Here is a 25,275-nt window from a genome sequence, read left to right as displayed (position 1 = left end):
TAATTGACTCTCTCTGCCTTTCTGCACTGGACTGTGAGATTTTTATGCCCTAGTATATGGTCAGTTTTTATATATGTGCCATGTACTGCTGAGAAAAAGGTATATTCCTTTCTATCCCCATTCCATTCTATCTTATCCAGAGTATTATTCACCTCTCTTACTTCTTCCTTGTGTATTTTGAGGTTAGACTTATCAAGTTCAGAGAGGGGGAGGCTGAGGTCTCCCACTAGTATAGTTTTGCTGTCTATTTCTTCCTGTAACTCCCTTAACTTCTCCTCTAATAATCTGGATGATATACCACTCGGAGCATATATACTTAGTAATGATATTACTTCATTGTCTATGGTGCTTTTTAGCAGGATATAGTTTCCTTCCTTATCTCTTTTGATTAGATGTATTTCTGCTTTTGCTTTGTCTGAGAATAGGATTGTAAACTCTGCTTTTTTACCTCAGATGCAGCACAATATATTCTGCTCCAACCTTTTACCTTTACACTGTGTGTATCCCCTCTGTTTCAAATATGTTTCTTTTAAACAACACACTTAGATTATGCTTTTTAATCCATTTGCTATCTGTCTGTTTTATGTGATGGCTCATCCCATTCACATTCATGGTTATGATTACTATCTGTGTCTTTCCCTCCATCCTCTTTACCAACTTTTATGCTTTTAGTTCTTGCTTCACACTTCCCCTAAAAAATAGTTTTAATTTTTGACTACCACCTCTCTTTCATCTCTCCCTTCATTAATCCCCCTCCCTTTTACTCCCCTTTACCCTTACTACTTCTTCTCTCCCTTTTAGCCTCCCCTCCCCTTTCTTTCCCCCTTCTCTTCCAACTGCCTATAGAGCAAGTTAGATTTATACACTAAATTAAGTTTGTTGTTCCCTTCTTGAACCAAATCAGATGAGAGTACCTCTCAAACAATAGTCCTCTCCCTCCCCTCTTTCTCTCTACTATAATATAATTTTATGCCTCTTCCTGTGATGTAATTTATCATTTTCTGCCTCCTCCTTTTTCAGATTTACTGTTACAATTCCTTTGCACCTTTAAATCACATTTTTATCTTCACATCATTTACTTTGTCCCTGTTCCCTCTATCCATGTATATCCCTTTTATATTGCATAAAAAATATACAATTCTCAAGATTAACAAGTATTATCTTCCCTTATAAGGATGTAAACAGTTTGCCCATATTGAGTAACAAGTTTTCTTTTCCTCTGTTTATCTTTTTCTGCCTCTCTTGAGACCTGTGTTTGAAGATTGAATGTTCTATTGAGTTCTGACCTTTTTATCAGGAAGTTCTGGAAATCCCTTATTTCATTGAATGTCCATTTCCTTGCTGAAATATTATGTTCCAATTTGCTGGATAATTGATCCTTGGTTGTAGTCCTAGCTCTTCTGCCTTACAGAATATCATATCCCTATTCCTATTATCTTTTAACGTAGAAGCTGCAAGGTCCTGTGTGATCCTGACTGTAGCTCTTCGATATTTGAATGGTTTCTTTCTGGTTGCCTGTAGTATTTTCTACTTCACTTCATAGTCCTGGAATTTGACAATGATAATCCTGGGTGTTTTTAGTTTGAAATCCCTTTCGGGAGGTGAACAGTGAATTCTTTCTATGACTATTTCGTCCTCTGGATCTAGGACTTCTGGGCAGGTTTTTTTGATGATTTCTTGGAAGATATTGTCCAGGTTTTTTTTTTTCATCATAGCTTTCTGGTAGGCTAATAATTCTTAGATTTTTCTCTCCTGGATCTATTTTCTAGGTCAGTTATTTTTCAAATTAGATATTTTACATTTTCTTCTATCTTTTCATTCTTTAGATTTTGTTTGACTGATTCTTGATGTCTCATAGAGTCATTAGCTTCTACTTGCACAATTCTAATTTTTATCAAATTGTTTTCTTCAGTTAACTTTTGCATCTCCTTTTCTATCTGTCCAATTATTCCTATTAAGCAATTATTTTCTCCAGTTAGCCTGTGTTCTTTCTTTTCCATTCGTCCAATTTTCCTTTTTAGGGAGCCGTTCTCTTCAGTGAATTCTTTTTTCATCCTTTTAAAATCATTGGCCTGTTTTTCTTCTATATCTCTAATTTGACTTTCAAAATCCTTCTTCAGCTCTTTCAAGAGTGATCTTTGTGCTGGTGATCAGTCCCTTCTGAAATTTCAGATAGGAAGACAGTCTCAGTGGTGACCTCTTTGGTATTCATGTTTTGGTTCTTGTCCCCATAGAAAATTCTGTGGTCTTTTGTTTCCTACTTTGCTTCTTACTCATGCTGATGAGACCTTGTGTGTTGTGGCCTCTGGTACTTTCAACTAGAAACTAAAGAACCTGTTCTGAGCTGGCTGGTGTGAGAAAGCAGAGGCCAAGTGAAGTCTTTTTGTGTTTTTCCCAGATGTGCCCTGGAGCTGGCTTGTTAAATGTCAGGGAGAGGTGATCTGGCCACAGGAGGTCTCTTCAGCTGAGCTAGAACCAAGACAAGCTAAGTGGCTGGTGATCCTGGTTGCCCTAGTCTCTTCCTGTTTCCCCTGGGGTACTGAGGCACACCTGGGGTCCTGGTGTTGGTGGTTGAGAGGCCCATCCCCCTGGACCTCTGGATCTCTTCCCAGTTCACTGAGATGGGGTTTTCTGGGACAGCTCTGGTCCTGCATTGTTCCCTTTCCACCACAGGAAGAGAAATCCTCCTTAGCAATTTTCCTAGCCTCACATGCTACGAGACTGTTTGCCACTTCTGCTGATCCCACTGATACAGGATTTTTCTGGAGAAATATTTTATGATTCTTTTAAGGTTAACAAGGGGAGAGGGAGGGAACATTTACTGATCACTCTGTCATTTTGGCTCCTGGAAATTCAAGTAGGTCACTTACAGACATTTAATCTGTGGGTTGATAATCTCAAGAGCAGCCAAGTCAGATACCTGAGGCTCTGTGGCTCTCACTCACTCAGTTCCACTGGACTCCTGTCCTGGACTGTTATGCCTAATATTCTCCATTGCTGCTACTGCCTCAGATCACCTTGGGGCTTTCTTGCTCAACCCTGCTGTGGAGGGGATGATTTGCACTGTGCTCTGTGTGCTCCTTCACCCTCATAGAACAGAACCTTTCCGTCGACTTTCCAGTCTGTCCTGAGCTATGAATCTGCCACAGTCTGTGTCTTATTGGATTTTTCCCCTCCAAAATTTGGTCAGATTCTCTTTTTAGAGGTATCTGAAGGAGTTTGTCTAAGACCTTAGGTGAGTAGTTGCTCTCACTCTGCCATCTTGACTCCACTCTCATCTCTTAGTCCCAACTGATAAATTTTCAAAGGATCTTAACAGGTTGTTTTCAGATGAAGAAATCAAAGTTATCTATGGTAATATGAAGAAGTGCTCGAAATACCTGTTGATCTGATGAATGTAAATTATATCAACTTTAAGGTACCACCTCACACCTTTAAGATTGACTTACATGACAGAAAAGGAAATTAATAAATACTGAAGAGCATTTGGAAAAATTGAGACATTAATGTACTGCTGGTGGTGATATGAACTAGTGTAATCTTTCTGAAGAACAATTTAGAATTAGACCCCCAGTGCTATGACACTGTGCACAACCTTTGAACCAACCATATTATGACTAGTTCTGTATATCAAAGAGATGAAAGAAAAGGGAGAAGACTTATTTGTACAAAAATCCTTATATATAGCAGTTCTTTTTGTGGCCACAAAAAATTCGAAATTGAGGGCTATCTATCAATCAGGGAATCACTGAACAGTTTATGGTATATTGTTGTGATGGACTACTATTGTGTTATAAGAACTGATGAATAGCAGCTTCAGAAAAAAAAATCCTGGAAAGACTTATATGAACCCATGCAAAGTGAAGTGAGGAAAATCAAGAGAATACAGTATATAGTAAAAGCAATACTGTAGCTATGAACAGTTGTAAAAGACATAGCTACCCTGAGAAAATGATCCAAGATAATCCAAAGGACACATGATGAAAAATGCCCTCCACAGAGATGAGTGTCAAAGAGAGAATAGATGAACTCTGAATGTTGATTAGAAGTGTACTTTAAAAAAAAATCCTTCATTTTTATATTTTGTGTGTTTTGTTTTGCACCATGGCTAATGTTGAAATTTAGATATAAAATTTTATTCTCAAGTATGAGAGGGAGAGAATTTGAAACTAAAATTAAACATTTTTATCTGTAATAGAGAAATAATAAATAAATAAAAATATTTGCAAAAGAAAAAGAATCCTTAACAGGTAATTTCCCTCCCCACCCTCAAAAAATATGTCTTTATAAAATTCTTTCAACATTCTGTAGGTGTCAGTGCCCAGTCACTTCTCCATCTTTTCCTTAAATTCACCCCTTTTGATGATTTTATAGGATCATATCATATAATTGCTACAGAAATATATATGTATATATATACATGTATATATATAGTCTATATGTGTGTATATATATATACATATATATATACACATTTGTATATATGAGGATGTACTTATATATATGTACATATATACACATATATACATTTGTATATATGAGAATGTACACATATATATGCACACACACATATATATATATATGCATACGTATATATGAATAAATTGTTCTCTATTTACCATTCCCCACCACATATCTTTCCTCCATACTTGGTTGTTCTAAAATTTTAATTCTTTAAATAATGTGGAATTCCTTGATTCACAGTCAGACAGCATCAACATATAAATAGTCGTTTGTTTGTACCTGAGGGTGGTTCGGTGACAGTACCAGGTTCCCTAATACAGTTCATCCTACTCTCTGCTTTTTATTCATTCTGTGTGCAGCTCTTTGTCAGTCTGCACTTTCTATCCAACATGTATTCACTGATAAACTTAATATCTGTTCCAATATAGATGCTACAACTTCACATGTCATAAGTGGCTTCATTAATACAAACCTGAACCACTGAAAACTTGTTTAATAATAACTAACATTTCTAATCACTTCAAATTTACTGGAAACATTGTTTCTTGTATACTCTTACACCAGCTCTGTGAAACAAGTGGTGCAGTAATTATTGCTCCTATTTTGCAGAGGAAGAAACTGCAGATTAGAGCATTAAAAACTGAGTATTAGTCTTGTCCAAATTCATATGTAACACCAGATGTAAGATTTGAACCCAAATCTCTGCTGAATCAAATACAACATTTGCTGTACTATGCCATGCTACCTCACACTAGAAGAATTCATTTCCATACGTTCCCTGTCAGCTTCAGAAGGAAGAGTCCTGTGTGTCCCCCCAGACTCTGCCATGTTGGGGCTGTTGAGTGGCACTAAAGCTGTCTTGGCCTCGGGCACCTTTCAGGGCCTGGGTGCTTCAGAGTCATTGCTCCAAGCCCAGATCTTGTTGCAGGCTGCCCCAGCTGCAATCAAGCTAGCCCAGGACTATGCTACCCAGACATCCTCTGCCCCTAAGAGAGGGGCAGCCCAGCGGGTGCATCGTGGCGGTCATTGGGGCTGTGGTGGACGTGCAGCTTGATGAGAGGCTCCCTTCCATCCTCAATGCCCTGGAAGTGCAGGACAGGGAAACCAGGCTGGTTCTGGAGGTTGCTCAACATCTGGGTGAGAGCACAGTCCAGACCATTTCTATGATGGTACTGAAGGACTGGTCAGAAGGCAGAAGGTCCTGGAGCCCCAATCAAAATTCCTGTGGGCCCTGAGACCATAGGAAAAATCATGAATGTGATTGGACAACCTATCGATGAAAGGGGTCCCATCAAAACCAGTTTGCTGCTATTCATGCTGAAGCTCCTGAATTCACAAGGATAGTATAGAGCAAGAAATCCTGTCCATTGGCATCAAAGTTGTGGATCTTTTGGCCCCATATGCCAAGGGTGGCAAAATTGATCTCTTTGGTAGTGCTGGTGTGAGAAAGATGGTATTGATTATGGAACTAATCAATAAAGTTGCCAAGGCCCATGGTGGTTATTCTGTGTTTGCTGGTTTTGGTGAACAGACCGGAGAAGGCAATGACTTGTACCATGAGATGATTGAGTTTGGTGTCATCACTCTGAAGGATGCTACTTCCAAGGCAGCATTGGTATATGGCCAAATGAATGAACCACCAAACACTTGAGCTTAGGTAGCTTTGACTGGCCTCACTGTGGCTAAATACTTCAGAAACCAAGAGGATCAAGATGTATTGCTATTCATTGATAATATCTTCTGATTCACTCAGGCTGACTCAGAGGTGTCTGCTTTACTAGGCAGAATCACCTCTGCCATTGGTTACCAACCCACTTTGGCCAATCCATCTATGTCCCTGCTGATGACTTGACTGCCCTGCTCCTGCCACCACCTTTGCCTACTTGGATGCTACCATTGGGCTGCCCTGGGCCATTGCTGAGCTGGACATTGATCCTGCAGTGGATCCTCTGGACTCTACTTCCTGGATCATAGACCCCAATATTGTTGGCAAAGAGCATTATAATGTTGCCCAAGATGTGCAAAAGATTCTGCAAGACTATAAGTCCCTGTAGGATATCATTGCTATCCTTGGTATGGATGAGTTGTTTGAAGAAGACAAGTTGACAGTGTCTTGGGCCCAGAAAATCCAGCGTTTCTTGTCACAGCCATTCCAGGTTGCTGAGGTATTCACAGGAGACATGTGAAGTTGGTACCCCTGAAAGAAACTATTAAGGAATTCCAGCAAATCTGGGAAGGTCAGTATGACCATCTCCCAGAGCAGGCCTTGTGTATGGTTGGACCCACTGAAGAAGATGTGACAAAAGCTGAAAAACTGGGGACAGAGCCAAGATGATGGAGTGAGAGCAACAACACACCTAAGCTCTTGGACAAACTCCTTCAGATACCTCTGAAAGGAGAATCTCAACAAATTTGGTAGGTGAGGAATCCAGTGGGAGACAGACTGTGGTGGATTCAGAGCCCAAGACAGACTGGAAGGTCCACAGGAAGGATCTGTTCAATGGGGGTGAACCCACAGTGCACAGCGCAGCATGTCCAGAGCAGTGGAGCAGAAGGGCCCCCCAGGAAACCTGAGGGCAGCAGGAGGAACTGGCAGAGTGGCAACCAAGGGTGGGAGACCAGCCAGACTGAGCCAGAGAGAGCTGTTGAGCACCAGGTATCAGCGCAGCACCTCCTGAAACTTTCAGCCCACAGATTAAACGTTGGTAAGTCACCTACTTGAACTTCTGGTAGCCAGGATGGTGGAGTGATGAGTAAATGCTCTCTCCTTCTCCTTTGATGACCTTGAAAGAACCATAAAATATTTCCCCAGAAAAATCTTGGATCATTGGGAACAGCAGAGAGGGCAAATAGTCTCATAACACCTGAGGCTAGGAAAATAGCTAAGGGGGATTCCTCCTACTGTGGTGGAGGCAATCTGGAAGGACCAAGGACCCAGGGAAGAGAAAACTTGGACTAGGACCCAGGTAAGACTCAGCACCAGGAGAGGAGCCCCAGGAAGGGTGGGAACATGAATTAGCATCTAGGCATGCCTCAGCCCTCTGGGGGAAATGGGAAGACAATAGAGCAGCTGCTATCACCATCCCCTGAGCTTGTCTTTGCCTCAGTTCAGCTGAGGAGATCTCCTGTGACCAGACCACTCCTCCCCCACACTTCACAAGCTAACCCCAGGGCTGATCCAGGAAACACAAAACAAAAACCTGCTCTTAGCTTTTCCACACAAGTCAGCTCAACACCAATTTCTACAGCTTATAACTGAAAGAACTAGAAGCCACAACTCACAATCAACATCATGAACAAGAAAAAGCAAAAGAGGGGCAAAAAACCATAGAATCTTTCTATGGAGATAAAGAGCAAAACACAGATACCAAAGAGGTTAGTACTGAGACTATACTTCCATCTGAAACTTCAGAAGGGATTATGAACTGCTCACATGCACAAACAGCTCTCCTGGAACAACTGAAGAAGGAAATAGAAGAAAAACTGGCCAATGATTTTAAAATTATGAAAAAAGAATTCACTGATGAGAACATCTCTTTGAAAAGGAAAATTGAACAAATGGAAAAGGAAGTACAAAATTTAACTGGAGAAAATAACTCCTTAAAAGGAAAAATTGGACAGGTGGGAAAAGAGATGCAAAAGTTAACTGAAGAAAACAATTTGATAAAGATTAGAATTGGGCAAGTAGAAACTAATGACTCAATGAGACAGCAACAATCAGTCAAACAAAATCTAAAGAATGAAAAGATAGAAGAAAATGTAAAATATCTGATTGGAAAAACAACTGACCTGGAAAATAGATCCAGGAGAGAAAATTTAAGAATTATTGGCCTGCCAGAAAACCATGCCAAACGAAGATTCTGGACAATATCTTCCAGGAAATCATCAAGGAAAACTGCCCAGAAGTGCTAGATCCAGAAGGCAAAAGAGCTATCAAAAGAATTCACCGTTCACCTCCCAAAAGGGATCCCAAACACAAAACCCCAAGAAATATTGTTGCCAAATTCCAACTATCAAGTGAAGGAGAAAATACTACAGGCAGCCAGAAAGAAACAATTCAAATATCAAGGAGCAACAGTTAGGATCACACAGGACCTTTCAGCTTCTACATTAAAAGATCGAAGGAATTGGAATCCAATATTCCATAAGGCAAAGGAGCTGAGACTACACCCAAGGATCAACTAACCAGCAAAGTTCAGCATAACATTTCAGGCAAGGAGATTGTCATTCAACAAGGTAAAAGATTTCCAGATCTTCTTGACAAAAACATCAGAACTTAATAGACAATTCAATCTTCAAGTGCAGGTCTCAAAAGAAGCGTAAAAAGATAAACGAGGGGAAAAAAAAACAACAACTTGTTACTCAATTTAGGCAAACTGTTTACCTCCCTATAAGGGAAGATGATACCTGTTAATCTTGAGAACTGTGCATCTATTATGAAATATAAAAGGGATACATAGAGGGAATGGGTATAAAGTAAATGAAGTCATGTTAAAAAAAAATGATTTAAGTATGCCAAAGGGATTGTAAAAGGAGGTGTGAAAAGGAGGGAGCAGAAAATGATAAATTACATCACAGGAAGAAGTACAAAATTATACTGGAGGGAAAGAGGGGAGAATGATAAGCATTGTTTGAGAGGCACTCTCATCTGATTTATTTCAAGGAGGGAACAATAAACTTAAATAGATAATCCTATCTAGCTCTATAGGCAGTAGGAGGCAAAGGGGGAGAAAGGGGAGGGAAGCTAAAAGGGAGGGAAGAAGCAGTAAGGGTAAAGAGGAGTAAAAGTGATGGGGCTAAAAGAAGGAAGGGAAGGCTGCAAGTTGGTTTTATGAAAAAACTAATAAAATTGTTAAACTTTTGGTCACTCTGATTAAAAAAAGAAAGAAGAAAATCAAATTACTAATATTAAAAATCAAAGGGGTGAACTCACCTCCAATGAGGAGGAAATTAAAACAGTAATTAGAAATTACTTTGCCCAACTTTATGCCCACAAATTCGACCACAATGTGCGAGTTTTTTCTGGTAGACTTGGAATTTCACAATAATTCAAGAATTTAAAAAATAATAATAATAAAAACTCCCAATGGTTTTCCAAGACAAAACACCTTCTACACTTAGAGAAAGAACTATGGAATTCATTTGAAGAATGTAGCAAATCTTGTTTGTATATGGGTGTATGTGCATGTGTGTATGTAGATCATATATAGAATTGTATGGCATCTTGGAGAAGGAGGCGGGTGGTGGGGAGTGGGGGGGGGTGAAAATATAAGCTTTTCGGTAGTGATTGTAAAACATTAAAAATATATTAATTAATTTTTTAAAAAAGCTGAAAAACTGGCTGAAGAGCACTTGTGAGGAGTACTGTGTGAAGAATATTTAAACTTTTGAATAAAATGTACATCTCACAGTCCATTTTATGTGTCTGGGGAAAGAGTCCTAAAAGGATAGAATGGATGATAGAATTGTATGAGATGAGTTATTCATCTTCACTTTTCTTGTTTCCTTATCCTTGTCCTTCTGTAATGCCTAGACAAGGTTTTCAGGGCAGAGTCCCTAAGCAAAAGCATTAAAGTACTAAGGTGAGTCACCAAAAAGAAAAGTCCTTCTGAAGTTCATTAGAAGTGCTAAACAAGGCAACATACAGGAGGCCACTCTATGTAGTACATCTTAATGGATTAGAATTTGATGAGATGTTGGAAAGTTCCTTAAAGCTGTAAGACTGATGTAGGATTTAGGTGTTTCAAAAGGGCTCAAATGATCCAGGATTCATTAATTGAAGTCCTCTGGGGCCTGTCTCTTCTAATTTCCCCATACTTCTCTTATGGAGGTATTAATTACTTTGGTATTCTTACAGTCAAATGAAAATGTTGCAGTGCACAATTACCTTGGAAATATTTGCCTATTTCAGCAGTCAAATAGGCATATAGAGAGGCTAACACCTCCCTAGTCCTGGTTGCTCTACCTCTCTTAATGCAGTTCACATTACTATATTTTTAAAATTTTTCTTAAGAATAGCAAGAAAGGTTTTAACAAATTCTTACTGAAATCTTGGTAATCTACCTTTTAATATAGAGGTGATTGACTCAGAATGTGGATGATGCATTTATCTTTTTGAGCATTACCAATGTGGAATTTTGTTTTGCTTCACGATGTATCTTTGCTTCAAGGGTTTTCTTCTTTTTCAATGGAATGATGGTAGGATAAAAATTAGATTTTTTTTGTACATTGAAAAAATAAATAATAAAAACTAGTAAATAATAAATAGTAAATAATAAAACTAGTCTTGTAACCTTGTCAAAAAAAAGGGCATGTTCTGTTCTTGATGGCCCTAATGGAGCCTCATGATTAACCCCTTTTTCTCTAAATGTACACTCACTGTTCTTAACATCTTTTTGAAAGTGAAATACAAATTCACAGGCCAACAGTCAGCAGAATACATCCTCCTCCTCTCTGTGTACCTCTTTTTCTTGGGGGGGGGGGGATCAAGACATTTGCCTTTCTCCGATAATATAGTAGCACCTATCATAGTCTTCAAGAATAATTATTTAGTGATCAGTGGCATTGACTGAGTGATCCAGTGAGCCAGTTCTTTTATCTTTGTAATAAGGTACTATCCTTCACTCTAGCCTGGAATCTGAAATCGACAAGGGGAGCTAAGTACTTTCTTACTATCTTCCAGCCCCCTATTAGTCATTTTTGTTCTATCTTTTCTTGATCGTAGATTGTTACCACAGCAGAGAAGATACTAGCAATATACATAAGTTTTCTGAGATTGAGGAGGATGAAACATTAGCCCCCAAATTATGGTACAACAGGAATGTTTAATGTATTGTACTGAGGCACAGAGTATAGGTGAAGAATTACTAAAGTCTTTTCTGTACTGATAGACTTTTCCCAACATTGTTTCAATAGTGTTTGATGCTTTCATCAAATTCCTTTGTTCACTAATTGAATCACTTTGGACAAGCTTTGTGGAGAAAGCCATAATACAGAAGTAAAGGAAAATAGGTAGTACATGTAAAAAAAATATACATACATGTAAGGATGTTAGGAGTATGGAGATGAATGCTCTGAGTGTTGCTCTTCAATGTGGTAAGCAATAAAATAATAAAAATGATCATAGTGGCTGCTAGGAGCAGAAGGGTCCTCTATGTCTCTTCCTCCATAGTTCAAAGTGTGTGTGTGTGTGTGTGTGTGTGTGTGTGTGTGTGTGTGATAACATATGTCTAATGAAACTAGTTTTCCAGAAAATTCAAAGACATCAGAAAAATATTGGAAAACCCAACTGTATCTTATTGGACCCATTTCTCACATGCTCAGTCAATATGGAAATCATAGGGAAGAAACATATTAATTTATTATACCAGCAGAAAAGATACACCCTACATGGAAGAACTTTACTATATTAAGTGTTAGTAAGCTATTTAGATAGAAATTCCCAATTTACCCAAACAAGAAATGGAAAGCTCTGCCTTATACTTCGAAATGTAAGCTCCTTGAATGATGGGCATTGATTCATTTATTATCTTTACACAGCCAGTACCTAGAATAATGCATGGCATATAGTAGGCATTTTAAAAATGCTTATTTATTCATTGGGACATATGTTTTGGTTCAAAGCAACCTCAGAGGAGAAAGTGGAATGAATTTCTTATGAATGAAAAATTACCAAATATATGCCTACTTTGGTTTTCCTCAAGAGTTTAATATATCATTTTTTCATAATTTAAACCAACACTTAGATAAGAATAGAATGGTGCAAAGATATAGGGTGAGATAAAACATTTTTCAAATGTTTAAGGAAACTTGGCTAAGTAGAATGCCTTGTTATATTAATGTAAATGACTTAAATATTGATAAAGTGTTTTTGTTGAACACCAATTAGGCAGTCAAGGCTGCAGAAACAGAATCTGTCCTGGTGCAAAGTGAACTTGAAGTTTAAGCACATAGTCATATGAAAGTCAGTGATAGGAAAAGAACCACACTGTGCCAGTAAAAAAAAGGGCCCTGATACAATTGGAAGGAAAGTCACTGACAGACTAGATCCTCTGTTGTGTTTCATCACTGATTCATTTGGTCACTTGGAAAGATTTCGCAGAACAGAGACAAGGGTTTGAATGTTGGCAGGTAGTAGTATTTAGAGTTGAGTGACTAAGAAAACAGTTTGAAGAATATGCTTGGAAGGAGTGCCAAGCAAGTTTCACAGTCAGTGATCAAGCAGTCAAGACTTTCAAAGGTAAGGCTGAGGAGCTCAAAGTGCTGAAGGTTTAGTTTCATACTCAAAAAGAGAAAGCAAAGCCGATCCAATTAAGATAATAAGCAGAAGTGGGACTTCCATTTATTTTCCACAAAAAATGTATTTAATCTTTCATAATTGTCAGTCTACCAAAAAGGTCAGTCTCAGTTGTGAAACTTCTTGCTGGATTCGTCAGACTTAGCAAAAATCAAGGTCATGAGAGACAAGTCAAGAGCACAGGATAAAACAGAGAAAAAGTATGAATTATGCACTAACATATCTTAGCCCCCTTTCTTTGGAAGGATGATTCTTCATAAAACCAAAAGATCCTTTTGGTATATAAAGATATTCAAAAGGGTGTTGCTAAGACATTCCTAGGAAGTTATAGAGGGGGAAAATTTTTAAAAAGCTATACATCATAGCCATCTGAGTTCTCCCCCACTATAGGGACCATTTAAAGGCAGCCAAGATAATTGCTCTCTTAAATAAGGGTAACAGGCTCATTGGAAAAGAGGGACATTGAGAAGTAATTTCAAGTAATGTAATTATCTGGTTTGGAGCCTATGAAGTAAATATTTAACTTTTGCAAATTCTTGGAGACAGGAGAAGAAGAAAAGTTTTTAAGACATAAAATGTTAAATTTGACTTGATAAGGGATTATGTTGAGCACTGTTTTTAGTCCCTACTATTGTATATGGTTAATAAGAGAATATTTAGTAAACCGATTTACTACCTAGTGTCATGAATTCACCTGAACCAAATCTCTACAGCAACCCTCACCCCAATCCCCACTGTTCCCAAAGTACACAGAAGGACATACATAATTTTACCAGAAAAACTAAAAATCCCAACTGGAAGGTAGATCTCCAGGCATGGCACAGCACAGAGAAAAATAGTAAAAGCCCCAGAGAAATTTCTCAAGTCTCCTGGCTCATGTGGTTGCTTATTGTGCAACTGATGGAATTGTAGGAATGAGGATCAATATGAAAGGATAGTTGAAACCCTCACAGAAGTACAAGACATGTGAATATCAATGTAAACCAGGTAAAGTTTCATCTTATTTATGACTATTTGTACCAGGTTACAAATGTTAACTTTGCAATCTGGTGCAAATTCCCTGTGTAGGGCTTGGAATATGATATTCTGGAGGTCAAAGGATTAAAACCAGGAATCACCTATCCAACAAAATTGAATATAATACTTCAGCAGAAAAAAATGATTATTCAATGAAATAGAAGATTTCTAAGCATTCTTGTTGAAAAGGCCAGAGGTAAATAGACTTTCAAATAAATACAAGAATCAAGAGAAATATGAAAAGGTAAACAGGAAAGAAAAGACAAAAGAGACTCATTAAAGTTGAACTGTTTATATTCTTACACGGAAGGATGACATTTACAACTCATGAGAAGTGGGGGGGGGGGGGGGGCATAGGATAAGCTGAATATGAAGGGAGAATACCTAAAAAATAAAATTAACTATTGGAAGTAATATACTGGGAGAGAGAGGAAGGTTGAGGTAGAATGTAGCAAATCATCTCACATAAAAGAGGCAAGCATTTACAATTGAAGGGAAGAGAGGGGAGATGAAAGGGAATAAGTGAGCCTTACTCACGTCAGATTTGGCTGAAGGAGAGAAAAACGCACACTCAATTTGACATGGAAACCTATCTTAACTTGTACGAAGACAGGGGGAAAGGGGATAGGAGAAGGAGGATAATAGAAGGGACAACAGACTGGGGGAAATGGCAATCAGAAGCAAACACTATTGTGGGAGGACAGGTCAAGAGAGTAAATGGAATAAATGGAGGGCAGGATAGGACAGAGGGAAATGTGGTTAGTCTTTTGCAATATGACTGCTATGGAAGTGTTTTGCATGGCTACACATATATGACGTACGTTGAACTGCTTGTTTTCTCAATAAGGGTAGTTGGGGAGGGAGCAAGGGAGAGAATGCGGGACTCAAGGCTTGAAAAAGGAATCTTAAAAGTTGTTCTTTCATGCAACTAAGAAATTAGATGCACAGGCAATAGGGTATAGAAATCTATCTTGCCCTACAGAAAAATAGAGGGGAAGAGGATGGGAGAAGGGGGTGAAGTGATAGAAGGGAGGGTAGATTGGGAAAAGGTGAATGGGATACATGCTGTCCTGGGATGGGGGGTGGGGAGAGATGGGGAGAAAATCGGGAATCCAAAATTTTGTGGAAATGAATGTTGTAAACTGAAAATAAATAAATTATACATTTTTTTAAAAAGTGAGTTACTCAGAGCTTCAACTAGAAGAGAGGGCTGACCAGGTGGATTCATTACTCTACTGTATGCAGTTTACAAATGTCATTGTCTAATAATGAAATAATAGATCTTCCAAATGAAAATGCTTATGATCTCATATTTAATTTTTAGTGATTTGTAGCTAGTCAAAGATTTTTCAGATTCCTATTATTCCTTATTAAAACTTTATATGACAGGAAATTAGTAAGCCCTATTGATTATACTACAATCAGGTTGTTCAGAAAGTGACCATTCCAAACTCCCTACCTGCAATCACTAATAAATCTAGATAAAGAAATTGGGGGGAAAATGCAGATGATAAAAAAAAATGGCCTAAATCCTGGAAGATAATACTGAAAAGTATCAATGAAAGAATTCCAGGTTGTCAATAACCATATAGGAAAAATCCTTAATATAAAAATGGAATTCAAAGCAAGACTATAGTTCTACTTCATATCCATCAAATTGGCAATGATGACAAAAAAGAAAATAAAAAATATTGTAGGATCTACAAGACAAAAATGCACATTAATGCACTGTTTGCAAAGCAATGCATTGTTTCAGCTGTTACATTCTGTAAAAGATCTTGGAACAGTGCCCCCAAATGTACCAAATTGCATATACATTTTGATTCAACTTATACAACTACCAGTCTTATGCATTCAAAAAAATCAAAGGGAGAGGAAAAGCACAGATAAATACAAAAATGTGCACAGCAGGGTTTTTGAGTGTGTGGAGGGGTGGAGGTGTTTGTGGGTGTGTGATACTCAAAAGTTTAAAATTTAAAAACTGGCTTCCTATTGGGGAATAGTTAAACAAATTGTGATATAAGAATATGATGTAGAATTTCAGGAGAAATATAGAAGAATTTTATGAACTGATGCAGAGCGAGCTGAATAGAATCAGTAACAATTTAAACAGTGATACAAACAGGATAGACTGAATCCAAACTTCACAGAATAAATCTGCATAATAAAAGGATTCGTTGGACTTGGACTCAGCTGCAGCCAAGGACCTTGAAGGGCACGTGTGATCTCAAGATCACAGGATCCCTACCTCTATGAACTGGTATAGAACATTCTCCCTAAAATCTGAGGTATATCTTCTATATATGTATCATATTTCATGTACTAAAATAGTGAGGTGCAAGAGGTAGTCCATAACTCTTAATACCTGAGGCTGTTCTCCCTTTAAAATCTCCTTCTACAGGAGGGGCAGAGTCAAAATGGCAGAGTAAAAGCAGGTACTTCCGTGAGTTCTCCCCCAAATCCCTTCAAATACCTGTAAAAATGACTCTAAACAAATTCTAGAGCTACAGAACCTACAAAATGACAAAATGAAACAAATCTTCAGCCCAAGACAACCTTGAGGGTTGACAAGATGGGTATATCACTCTGGGCTGAGCATGGGCTACACCAGCACAGGCAGGGACATAATAGTCCTCAGGGGATTGAATCACTGGCAATTGTGGTTGTTTCTAGACTTTTCAACCCCAAAATGCCAAAGACAATATAGAAGGTCAGTGTGAAAACTCTGCTGGACCTGGGTGGGGGAGGAGCATAGTCCAGCCCCAGCCCGAAGGTAGTGGAGGTGGCATCAACAGCAGTGGCAGTGGCGGCTGTGGCTGCAGCGGCTGTGGCTGTGGCTGCTTGGAGAACTCTGGACCCATAGATGATGGGGGTTCAGGGATCGAGTCGCTGATTCAAAAATGCTGAAGCCTGAGACAGCACTCCCATGTACACCTCCACCTCTACTGGAAGCAGAGTTCTACCTTGACCAAATATTAAAAAGTCAAATATTTAACTGGGAAAATCACCAAACAACAGAAAAATACTCAGACTATAGAACCTTACTTTGGTGACAAAGAAGATCAAAAAATACAGAAAAAAAGACAACAGAGTCAAAGCTCCTAGATATGAATTGGTCTCAGGCCATGGAAGAGCACAAAAACAATTTTGAAAATCAAGTTAAGAGAAGTAGAGGAAAAATTGGGAAGAAAAATGAGAGTAATGCAAGAAAATCATGAAAAGCAAGTCAATAGCTTGGCAAAGGAGACTCCCAAAATACTGAAGAAAGTAACACTTTTAAAAGTAGATTAACCTAAATGGCAAAAGAGCTTTAAAAAGTCAATGAGGAAAAGAATGCCTTAAAAAACCAAACTGGTCAAATGGAAAAGGAATCCAGAAGCTCAATGAAGAAAATAATTCCTTAAAACTTAGAATGCAGCAAATGGAAGCTAATGACTTTATGAGAAATCAAAAAATTATAAAACTGAATCAAAAGAAAAAAAATAGAAGACAATGTGAAATATTGTAATGATAATTTAAGGTTAGGGGTGGGTGGGAGGAAAAGTTAAAGATCTTCCCCACCTATTCATAGGCTTCAATACCTTTTGTTAATTTCTTTTGGGGTCCTGGGTCAGAGGATCCTGCCACCAGCTCTGAAAAGTGTATAAATACTCTGAGGTGAGGTTTTACTTTGGAGCCTACTCATTTGAAGTATTTGTTTGATGAGATGAGACTCTGGGCAGGCAATAAAGAACCCTTTGACTTTGAAAACCCAGATGTTGATGCTTCTCTCTCAGGTATATATGTATATATTGCTTGTGGTCAGACAGTTGGAAGTCCTGTCTGTTATTGTTTTTATTTCTCTGTATTTTCTCTAAAGTTCAAGGTGTTGACTTTTCTCCCTGAACTAAGTGAATGATACATACATACATACATACATACATACATACATACATACATACATATATATATATATATATACATACATACATACATACATACATACATATATATATATATATATATATATATATGCTTGATTAAAGTAGATTGTTGACCCCTCAAAAGTTTCTTTCCTTCTAGAAAAGAAGATCTAAGAACCTATACAGCAGGTCCTCCTTTGTATGTTGGGGTCCTTGCTAATAAAAATGTCACATTAGAAAAACCACTGACCTGGAAATTAGATCCAGGAGAGATAATTTAAAAATCAGTGGTCTACCTGAAAGCCATGATAAAAAAAAGAAAATAGACATCATCTTTCAAGAAATTATCAAGGAAAACTGCCCTGATATCCTAGAACTACAGGGTAAAATCAAAATGGAAATAATCCACCAATCACTTCTCAAAAGAGATCTCAAAAGGAAAATTCTTAGGCACATTGTAACCAAATTCCAGACTTCCCAGGTCAAGAAGAAAATATTGCAAGCAGCCAGAAAAAAAAATAATTTGAGTATTGTGGGCACACAATCAGGATAACACAAGATCTAGCAGCTTCTTCTTTAAGGGATCAAAGGACTTGGAATATGATATTCCAAAGGTCAGAGGAACTAAGATTAAAACCAAGAATCACCTACCCAGCAAAACTGAGTATAATACTTACAAGGAAAATTGGACATTCAGTAGTGGACTTTCAAGCATTCTTGATCAAAAGAGCAGAGTAGAATAGTTGAATTTCAAATACAAGAATCAAAAGAAATATGAAAAGTCAAACAGGAAATAAAAATTATAAGGGGCTCACTAAAATTGAACTGCTTACATTTCAACATGGAAAGATGATATTTGTAACTCATAAGCCCTTTCTCATGATTGGGGTAGTTGGAGGAAAGAGAGACAGACAGCCACATAGATAGATAGATAGATAGATAGATAGATAGATAGATAGATAGATAGACAGACAGACAGACAGACAGACAGACAGACAGACAGACAGACAGACAGACAGACAGACAGACAGATAGATAGATAGATAGATAGATAGATAGATAGATAGATAGATAGATAGATAGATAGACAGACAGACAGATGGAACAGGTTGAGTTGAATATGAAAGGATGATATCTAAAAATTGAAATTAAGGAGTGAGAGAAGAATATACTGGGAGAAGGAGAAATGGAGAGACAGAATGGGGTAAATTGTCTCACATAAAAGAGGCAAGAAAAAGGTTTCACAATGGAGGTGAAGAGGAAATGAGTGATCCTTACTCTTATCAGATCTGGTTTAAGGAGGGAAAAACATGTGCACTCAATTGGATACCCTGCCCTTCAGGAAAGTAAGGGGGAAGGAGATGATTGAAGGGAGGGCAGGTTGGGAGAGGCAGTAGTCAGAAGTAAACACTTTAGAAAAGGAACAGGGTCAAAGTAGAAAATAGAATAAGTGGGGAGTGGGACAGGATGGAAGGTAATATAATTTTTTTCACAACATATTATGGGAGAATATATACATATACACATGTATAACCTGTATTGAAATGCTTGCCTGCTCAGTGATGTTGGAGAGGGAAGAATGGAGAGAATTTGGAAGTCAAAGTTTCAAAAGTAAATGTTAAAAATTGTTTTTACAAGCAAATGTGGAATAATATATACAGACAATGGGGTATAGAAATCTCTTACATTTAAGTAAGGGGAAAGGAGATAAGGGGGGTGATAGAAGGGAGGGCATACTGGAGAAAGGGGTAGTCAGAATGCATGGCATCTAGGGGTGGAGGAAGGGAGAGATGAGGAGAAAATTTGGAACTCAAAATTTTTCGGAAAGGAATGTTGAAAACTAAAAATAAATTAATAAAAATAAAATAAAATCTTCTTATACAGTTCAGTGATGGATTTGGCATCTCTGTTGGATGGGTTGCTCAAATGTCAGATGTGGCTTGATCCAAGAATCTGTTCTTTTCATAGCTTCAGAGCGAACCTTCTTCCCTGATGTCTTGGCCATGCTCTTTGAAGATGCTTTCACCTTCTGCTACGAGTCTGTCTATATCTGTCTTCAGTGCATGACTCCACTTTCAGTAAGATATATAGTTACTACTGGTTCAATCTTTGATAATATGGTGAGTGCTGGTATGGGAAAGGAATAATTTGCCTTCTTCCCAAGGGCAAATATTCCCTTTAGTGGCCAGGTTTTACCTCTGTTTCTGGCTCTAATTTCCAAATTGACAAACTCTAAACTTTCATTCTTGTGCCACCAGACCAACCAATTGCAGATATAACTAGTTTGCTTGATTGGCAAATCACTTTGTTCTTCCTAACCCATTCAAAGTCACTCACGTTTGATGAAGAGATCACAGGAAATAGACATATGCTATGTATCTATCAAAACTTCCCTATGTGTAGCCACATTATATGGTCATATTAGTTAGCTGTATGAAGGGAGAGGTCACATGATATATCAATGAAGAAAATAAAACTCAGAAAGAATAAGTGATTTATTCAAGGTCCTATAAGTAGTAAGCATCAGAATTGGGATTCTGATTCCAAATCCAGTGATCTTTTTATTACATCATGCAAAACTCATTTACCCTATCTCGGATCAGTTTCCTCATAAATAAATTGAGTGCATGAGCATTGAGTTGTGAAAATCAAATTAGACAACATATGCAAAATGTTTTGTAAACCTTAAGTTTGCTTTATAAGTATTAGCTATTTAAACAAAAAAGATGGTATAATGGTAATTATGAAAGCTAAAGATCTTCCCTACCCACTAATGTGTCTGCCCGTTAAAGGAAGCTTGATTAGGGGAGGCCCACACCTTTTGTTAATTTTCTAATAAGGAACTGGTTCTCAAGGCTTGAGATGCCCTCTGGCTCTGAAAAGTATATAAACACTCTGAGGTGAGGTTTTACTTTGAGGCTTACTCATAGGAAGTGTGGGTTTGGCCTAATAAGACTCTGGGAAGCTGCTAAGGAGCCCCTCAGCTTTGAAAACCCAGATGTTGGTGCTTCTCTCTCTGATAACTATGTATGTATGATTAGACAGATGGATCTGTGATGTATGGCTCGCTTAAGGTCAGACAGTTGCAAGCCCTCTCTGTTGGTTGATATTTGTTTCTCTGTTTGTATTTTCTCTGAAGTTCAGGGTGCTGACTTTTTCCCTTGAACTAAGTAAATGACATATGTGCTTGATTAAAATGATTATTGATCCCTCAAAAGTTGCTTTCCTTTTAAAAAAGCAGATCTGAGAACCTGTAGAGCAGGCCTTCCTGTGTATGCTGGGGTCATTGTTAATACAAATGGTCATATGAATCTATTTTGGACCACGTAGTCATTTATCTAAATTGACTGGTTTTTCCCCCCAATTTACTAAACTCAAGAGGATTATGGTATAATAGATATACCAGTCTACATGTCTAGTTATGAGATTTTGGACCAGTCACTAAATTTCCTTAGGCCCTATTTGATTTGTCCAGCATGAGTTTTTAACCTCTGGTCCATGAACATTTGTTTCTTTACCACATTTTGACATACATATTTCAACATTATTTGTTTCCTTTGCAATCCTATTTATTTTATTTTTTGAACTTAAAAACATTCTGAGAAGAACATTGACTTCACCAGACTCACAAAGGGAATCATAACACCAAGAAGTGGTTCAGAACTCCTCTACCAAAGGGAAAGAGTTATATTAAATGTTCAGTAAATTCTCTTTCACTTAATTCTGTGAAGCTCAATTCTCAGGTTTTGCTAAGTTCATATGGAATACTCTAAGATTCTCACTCAAAATCAGAATATCACCAGTAAAAAAAGAAGGCATGAAATACATGTCACCACTGAATCTCTTCCACTTTGTCTAGAGAGTTTTGCTGCCCCTTTCCCTGTAAGAAAAGGAGAAAGTCAGCTTCAATGAATGGTTAGTTCAAATCTGAATTCTATAAAATGCATTGTGCAAGGCATTACGAAACAGATTCTAAATGGCTTTTGTGGATCATCATAATTTTTCATTCACTGTAAACATTTATTTTCTGAGTTTTAAGCATTTCAGAGAATTCAGAGGTTTATGTATGTAACAGATGGTTCAATTTGCTTTACAAAGTTCAGCGTATCTAGGGATAATTGGTGGTGAATAGCAAGGTAATGTGATTGAACAATGATTGCTTCTACCACATAAATAAACCATATCTGCAAAAATGTTCCCAGCAAGAGTTAATTGCTCCAGCAGGAATAACACATACTAGCTGAAAAGGTACTGATAGAAGCATTAGTCTGCTAACTCACTTAAAAGGGTGTTGTTGTTTTTCAGTTTTAGATCATATATCCATAAATAAAAACAAACAAGTTATTGAACTAACTTGATTCTTTGGCTACTTTATAGTCAGAAACATATGTAAATCAAGGCCACAGGAAGACATCTTAAAGATAGAAATAGAATACCTATTACTTATCTCTTTTCACCCCTGTCTTTCATTATAATTCACTGACTGTGTGAGCCGTCATGAATCATTCGCTATGTGCCAAGTTTTAGAAATGTGAATATCTGAAAGAAACAATATCTGCCCTCAAATGGTTTAATTTCTACTAGAGGAAAGTAGACTGTATAGAGATAAGTCAATACAAAGCAAATACAGTAACTTTGAAGAAACTGAACTAGGAAAGGTCTTTTGTAAGAGATGGTATGAGCTGAACCTTGAAGGAAGTAGATGTGAAGAGAAGAAAGAAAATTTATGTTTAGGATACCATTATGCTTTATTGGCACCAGTGGCTTCATCAGGTACTTTAGAAATAATAAACTCAGTATTTTTAGGTGACAAAATATTTGCAAAAGTTAGAAAATATAAATAGCAAAATAATCATAGGGAAAGATGTTGTGCCACAGAGGAATCATGTCTTGTAACATGTGTTGGTGTACCATGGTGGGTAAGGGATGCAAGAACCAGGGTTAGAGGAGGAGAATGGAAAAATAGTTAAAATGAAAAGAGCGAAAGAGCAAATAGGGTGGCAAAGAAAAAATAGCTTATTGAAAATGAAAAGAAAGGCTGCAGAGAGCAATTGTGGTGACATCTTTTGGTTGCTTAACTCAGATAGCTATGACTCTACAAGGTCACAGATTTAGAATTGGAAGAGGCCTCAGAGGCCATCTATTCTACTTTTGAAGAGACAGTGTGGAATAGCGTAGTATCTAATCAAAGAACAAATCTTAACTGTGTCACTTAGTACTTCAGTGATTTTGGGCAAATCCCTTCATAACTTCTCTGGGTTTCAGTTTCTTCGTTAAAATGAAAAACTTGACGTAGATTATGTCTGAAGTTCCTTCCAACACTAAACCTATATTACCCAATTTTCTGGTGTAACAGATGAAGAAACCAGAGAGTTTGAGTCACTTTCTTAAGGTCACAATGGTAAGAGGCAGCAGTCAGTTTTTTTTTTTTATTCCAGATCTTTCTCTTCCAAATGTAATGCTCTCTCTATTATATCACTCTTCTTCTAAAGATCTTACTGTTCCCCCAATATTCTCATCCTCATCTTATGATATTATCATCCTTTATTTCATAACACAGATACACCTAACATTGTTAAGTAACTTCATGAAAATATAACATTTGAGTAAAAATATTTGGGAGTTTTATAATAATGTTTTAACTGAGAGTTAAATTCTGAAATGAATAAAATTTGAACTATTTTGAATCCAAATCTAGTGGTATTTTCTTCTGTATCATGTTCTATGATCTTGTCAGTTTCTGTGTCAGTTTCCTTTGAATTCATAGCCATTAGCTGCACCCTCAACTATGGCTGATCCTTTGAAAAATTAATGCTTCAAGTCACAAGGGGTAGCTACATGTTTCCGTCAGCCCAAGTCTATCTGTAAAACTGGAAAATGACTCCTAGAGCACTTTCTATCAAAAGCAGGTCAATAGTGTTTATCTTTACATGTAGCATTCAAAATTATTGCTGTCCTGAGGAGAATATATCAAAACAATGGGTCTCTCTGGGTTACTCAGAAACAAACACTTAGGGTCTTAAGAAGGTAAGGATATATAGATATCTGGGGTGCCCCCATAATAAAGAGATTTGGGAAATTGGAGAAAATCATGGTGTTAAAAGCCTGGAGAAATGACTGAACTGTACAGAAGGAATAAAGGTAGCATCTTGTGTCCTGGAGCTCCAGCAGAAGGAGCAAAGGGCTGTTATTCAGGCACAGGAGAGTTGCTGTCATTGACAAATCAGTCTTCAATTCTGTTGATTGAAGTTGTCACAGAATTGACTCTGATCTTTAGATTGTGCTGACTTCACTCTACATCCAGAGGGATTGCAACTCTATTTTGGACATAGCTTCTTGCACTTATCCTTGGGGCATTCTCTTGTCATTATTTTCAAAAGTCCCCTTCTTGATTTCTAAATACTAACTTGTAACATCCAATCTCCTGATACTTTCAGTCAGTGAGCCTCTCTGGGTTAGGATATCTATTGCAACCTATTCCTCATTATATTTCTCCCTTTTTCTGTCAATAAAACTAGATATCTAATTCAATAGTCCAATACTTTTTGCATTTCTTTCCTCTGTTGTGACATAATACAAATCAGAACAGTGCATTTCCTAATATATAACAGAATTAAATAAACAGTGATGGTAGCAAGAGAAAGAGCTTGACATAGAGAGAATAGGATGTAACTGTGAGCAATTCACAACTTCTAAGCACCATAGGCAACTCTCTAAATGTTTAAGTTACAAAGAAATTATAACAGAGTACAGAGTTGCCTACAGTGAAGAAAGTATAGATAAATAGTCTATTCTCCTCCAGGAAAATCACAAGGAAAACAAACACATGCATTCAGCAAGAATAAATAATGTTAAAATAATTAGGAATGTGTGTTTAAGAAAGTTCTCTAGGCCTAAGATAAGAGGTCAACTAAGCTTTTAACCTAATATTTAATATTTAAAATTAATAATTAAACTCAATAATACAATGATAGATTTTAAATTTGTAATATAATATGTAACTAAGGAGGCAGCTAGGTGGTGCAGTGGATAGATAAGTGGGCATGGAGTCAAAAAGACTTGAGATCAAATTCAGCCTTCAGATACTGTGCGACTCCAGTCAAATCACTTAAACTCTGTCTCAGTTTCCTCACCTGTAAAAGGGGAATAATTTTAGTGCCTACCTTCAAGGGTTGTTGTGAGAATAATATTTAGAAAATATATTTAAAGTGATTTGCAAACCTTAAAACATTATATAAATACTAAGAATTATTAATATTAGCATTAAATTTCTGTAATCCTAACAGCATTGCATCTACCTCCATTATCTCTCCCCTATCAATTGTGTCATTTTTACCATCACTCCTACTCCCTGCACTCAAACCTGATTATTTGTAATGAGTCCACAAGGGTGTGTGGGTCCAAATTGATTCACCTCTTCTAAAACCTAGGGCTTATCCTCATCCAGGGAGTCAATTAGCCAGCATATCATGTCTCACTCACATTTTTTGTGTCATCATCGATGATATCTCTTTGAGACCCCTTAAACAAAGGAAAAAAAGAGAAACTCTAAGCAAGTAAATCTATTAACCCTATCAGTTTAATCTAACATATGCA

The 25,275-nt window shown here is 37.4% G+C and overlaps 1 long non-coding RNA gene and 1 pseudogene across 2 annotated transcripts in view; one reads left to right on the top strand and one right to left on the bottom strand.

Moving 5' to 3' along the window:
* LOC140510511 (uncharacterized) overlaps positions 1–25,275 on the bottom strand; it is a 73,680-nt gene that overhangs the window by 38,596 nt on the left and 9,809 nt on the right. For both annotated transcript variants that reach the window (XR_011969261.1, XR_011969262.1), the window contains exon 2: positions 25,162–25,200. This is a non-coding gene — a long non-coding RNA (uncharacterized lncRNA). The remainder of the gene's footprint in view (positions 1–25,161; positions 25,201–25,275) is intronic.
* On the top strand, positions 5,291–6,799 carry LOC140510806 (ATP synthase subunit beta, mitochondrial pseudogene; annotated as a pseudogene).

This window comes from Notamacropus eugenii, chromosome 6 (genome assembly GCF_028372415.1).
Source record: "Notamacropus eugenii isolate mMacEug1 chromosome 6, mMacEug1.pri_v2, whole genome shotgun sequence".
Taxonomy (NCBI): domain Eukaryota; kingdom Metazoa; phylum Chordata; class Mammalia; order Diprotodontia; family Macropodidae; genus Notamacropus; species Notamacropus eugenii.
Note: the sequence above shows the minus strand (reverse complement) of the source record. Positions and strands in the feature narration are given on the sequence as shown.